At 34.3% G+C, this 4636-nt stretch overlaps 1 protein-coding gene across 1 annotated transcript in view; it reads right to left on the bottom strand.

Annotated features, from left to right (window-relative positions):
* The window catches only part of NCOA1 (nuclear receptor coactivator 1), a 282149-nt gene that overhangs the window by 129372 nt on the left and 148141 nt on the right, over positions 1-4636 (bottom strand). The window contains 1 exon segment of the mRNA XM_017893326.1: positions 2728-2884. The gene's annotated coding sequence lies outside the window, so the exon portion shown is untranslated.

Raw genomic sequence — 4636 nt, 5'->3', positions numbered from 1 at the left:
ATATATATATATATATCTATCTATCTCTCTGTGTGTGTATAATTCTTTTCAGTAACATCTAAATTATCTTAGTGAGTCTACTTTCTAGAATTTTCCTTGTTCCAATAGACTGTATCCTGAAAACTCTTTGTAGGCTTTGTTATTTAAGATAACCTTCTCAGTAAAAAAAAAAAAAAGAAAATCCATGAATCTCCATCTCATACCACAGTCTTTTTAGGAAAGAAATAGGTGGAAACAGACAATCCTGAAATGATGACCACCGTACAAAATAGCTGGCCTGTACTCTTCTCCAACATTATTATCATGGAAGGTCCTATTATGAAAAACAAATAAAAGCTAATAAACTATTCCAGGTTAAAGGAAACCAAACAAATGTGATAACTGTGCAATTTCTGATTGTGAATCAGACCAACTGTAAAATTTTAATGTGAACTATATATTAGATAACAGCAATGTTTCTTGAATTGATTATTATATTGTGGTTAAGTAGGAAATATTTTAAAGTGAAGGATCATGATTGTCTACAACTTTTTCTCAAATGTTCATCATCATCACCGTAATGGTAAAGGGGGAAGGGGAAAAGGAAAAGTAAATACAGAGAGAGATAAAGCAAATTCCATAAAATGTTTATAAATGGTGAAACTGGGCAATGGGCATGCAGATGTTCAGTCTAGCAATTTTGTAACTATTTGGTACATGTGCAATTGTTTTTAATGTTAAGAAGAAATAGAAAAGATTAAAAATGTCATTATAATGAGGAAAATATGACTTCAGAGTCACTCAGTGAACAGTGAGGAAAGACAGACACCAAGCTAACGTTCAGTCACTGCATTATTCTATCAATTTTCTCCCCCTTTCTCTTTCATAAGGTCGAGGTACTAACGTTCCTTTCCTGAAAACTCTTAAAGACATGGCTCTCCTACTTAATTAAAATTTCTCTTTATGATAATACATCCTACTCCGCAAAACTTTCTTTTTTAATCAGAATACTTAATTCATTTATTGCTTCTTAGGGAGAAACAACAGTCTGATTGGAAACAACAGAAAACATAAATTAATACAGGTTGAACATCCCAAGTCCAAAATCCGATACACTCCACAATCTGAAGCTTTTTGAGCACCAATATGATTCTCAAAGGAAATGCTCACAGGAGCATGTAGGATTTCAGATTTCGGATGCTCAGCTGATAAGTATACTGCAAATATTTTAAAATCCAAAATATGGAACACTTCTAGCACCAAGCATTTCAGATACAGGGCACTCAACGTGTAAATACAAATGTATCATCAGTTAATAAAAGCCAGTAACCGAGAGTTGTGTTTGCTCTAGAAACTGATGAAAAAAATATTTTTTTTTTTTTTTTGAGAGGAGTCTCGCTCTGTCACCCAGGCTGGAGTGCAGTGGCTTAATCTCGGCTCACTGCTAGCTCCGCCTCCCAGGTTCACACCATTCTCCTGCCTCAGCCTCCCAAGTAGCTGGGACTACAGGTGCCTGCCACCATACCGGGGTTTTTTTTTTTTTTTTTTGTATTTTTAGTGGAGACGGGGTTTCACCGTGTTAGCCAGGACGGTCTCAATCTCCTGACCTCATGATCCGGCCGTCTCAGCATCCCTTGAAGTGCTGGGATTACAGGCGTGAGCCACCGCGCCCAGCCAAAACTGATGAAATTTTAAAGAGGCAGAGATAGTAAGATTAGATGAATACCTTCTTAAATAATTTTGTACCTCTAGTCCTTGCTTTAAAGCTCTCTGCCAACTTCCAAACTCACTGTTAATTCCAAACACAGGCATTGTTGGCCAACTAAATTTTATTGCCTTTAACTTCAATGATCTATAAAACCCCACGCTCTTAGGTTGACAGGTATCACTTTCCATGGTGACAACTGTCTCCTCCTTTAAACGTGAATGGGCGTGCAGCTGGGGCACAGGGATGAAGAGGATTTCTGGGGTGGTGGTACTGTTCTACTTCTTAATCCAGACAATGTTTACACAAATATGTTCAGTATATAATAAATAAAAAGTTATATGCTTATAATTTTTTATTTTTATCTATGTATAATTCAATTAAAAGTCTATTAATTAACACATTTTCTCCTGGAAGTTTTCCCTTACTGATTTATCAGTTTCTGATCCCTCTTCAACTCTTTTATCTACTGTCTTGGCTTGATGCATGTTAATTTTTCTACTGCTCCCATTAGCATGTTCATGGATATACTGGTTCTATTCAGCTAGCTCACAAACTCTAAAACAGTAACAATGTAAAAATGCCCATATGGACACTATATATACATAAATTACAAAGGTATATATTATATGGGTATACCTATAATTACCTACATATTATACAGGTATACTTATAATTACATAGGTATATATGATATAATTTTATGCATATATGTACAAAATTAACTGGATATACGTTAGAAATATATGAAGCAAATCTGGAGATGGTTTACTACAGTTTTTCTGCTGCCATTTTCAATTCACTAAGGACTTTGAGGGTCTCATCATAAGTGATTTCAACATACACTAAAATAGCTCATAAAGTGTACTCTAGAACTTTCCTATCATTTTCACTTAGGAATGTCAGCACCTGTTTTACACTAACCTTGAAGCATCCCAGATCAAACACATATTTCCATAAAAGATAACAGTCAACAAATAATCATTTTCCTTCCATACTTTTGCAGAGACAAAGCTCTATAAAAATAGAACTACAATTCCTACCTGGGAGACTTCTTTGTTCATAATGAATCCTCAAAACAGATATGGTCAAATCTTGTGTTCCAGAGGGTAGCTTCCTGGGGAATGGGACAATGATGTTTTCCAGAGATGGCTCTAGTCTCTTCACTCTCACCTCATTTAAGGCCAATTATATAAACAACTAGAATAAAAAGACAAAAATAAAAGCAGAAGGGATGTTAGATTGCCATTTTATTCTCCAATAAATAATAAAGGTCAGATATGCTAGAAAAGAAAAAAATGCAACTTTCAGAGTGAAATGAAAATATTTCCAAAAGACAATGGATAAAGATCTCATTTTACAGCTTAAGTCCTTTCTGGTGATTAAATACTCCTATTTGAGAATGATGCTTAGGTAAAACATAATTACATTCTACCCTTAAACTTCTGAAAGACTCATTTATATGTCTTTTAAAAGTTGTTTCTGGCTGCATTTGTATATATATCCTTTTCCTACTTAAAATTCTGATTTTTTCATATTTTCAGTTATCACATAATTCTTTAGTTATGTAACACTCCTATAATATTTTATCTTCAAATTTCTAACTGAAAAAGTTTACAAACATTTTATATTTGTAATACTTCAAAAAGATGGTAGTTGACTTCTGGTTCTAGTAATGATGAACTACCTTATATCGAACTAATTTGCCCACAGATAACAGTTATAAACTCTGGACAAAATATAAAAAAACAACTGTTTGAAGAAATTGGAAAGTGACCAAAGCAGACAGAAATTGTAAGGGTTCTGACCACTGAAAGAAAGGAATTATATTGAGTGAGATACACACTTATGAGACTCTCCTGGAAGGGAACTCTTCCCAGCACTCCCACTTAAGCTCAGAGAGGCTAGGTTTAAAGGAGAAAACCACAGTCTAATTGGCTTGAGGCATTAAAGAACGTAAATCAGAGCTAAAAGAAAGTTGGAAACTGAGTAGACTAGATTACAGATCTTACTTGAATTTTGCCAGTTTTTGCACGCACTCATTTTTTGTATGTCTTTTTTACAATTCTATGACATTTTAGCACATGTACAGATTCACATAACTATATCACAATCGAGATTCACTGCTCCATCACCACAGGTGAATTGTTTCATGCTGTTTATAATCACATCCCCCTTCCCCTTTCCTTAACTCTTGACAACTGCAATCTGTTCCCTATTTCTATAATTTTTGTCACTTTGAGAATACTACATAAATTGAATCATATAGCATGGAATCTTTTCAAGTTGGCTTTTCTAAATTTATTTTATTTATTATTTTTATTATACTTTAAGTTCTAGGGTACATGTTCACTCAGCATAATGCCCTTGAGATCCAACCAGTTTGGTGCATGTATCAATAGTTCATTCCTTTTTATTGCTCCATGGTACAGTGGTGCCACAGTTTTTTTTTCACTATTTGTCCTGTAAAGTGCATTTGGGTTGTGTTTAGTTTTTGGTTATTATAAATAAAGCTGCTATGAGTATTTGTGTACAGGCTTTTGTAAAAACATTTGTTTTCATTTCAATGCCCGGGACTGTAATTGCTGAGTTGTATAGTTAAGTGTATGTTTACTAGCCAGTAATTTAGCTGTCTACTAGAAGATAAATCAATACTCTTCAAAAAGAGTTAACAATCCACAATGTCATCCACAACATCCAGTATGCAATAAAAACTTACTAAACATGCAAAGAGGCTAGAAAATGTAACTCCAGATCAGGAGAAAAGGTGGTCAACAGTAGCACACCACAAGTTGATTTAGGTGTTGGCAATACCTAACAAAGATGTGAAAGTAGCTATTATAAATATGTTTAAAGATTATATATATATATATATATCTGACCATGTCACTCGCCCCACTCAATGAAACTGTGCCCTTCAGGGGCTTTCTTTAGCCCTTGGAGTAAGTCCCA

This window comes from Rhinopithecus bieti, unplaced genomic scaffold (assembly GCF_001698545.2).
Source record: "Rhinopithecus bieti isolate Rb0 unplaced genomic scaffold, ASM169854v2 scaffold_23816, whole genome shotgun sequence".
Lineage (NCBI taxonomy): Eukaryota > Metazoa > Chordata > Mammalia > Primates > Cercopithecidae > Rhinopithecus > Rhinopithecus bieti.
The sequence above is the reverse complement of the archived record's forward strand: the minus strand, read 5'-3'. Positions and strand labels throughout refer to the sequence as shown.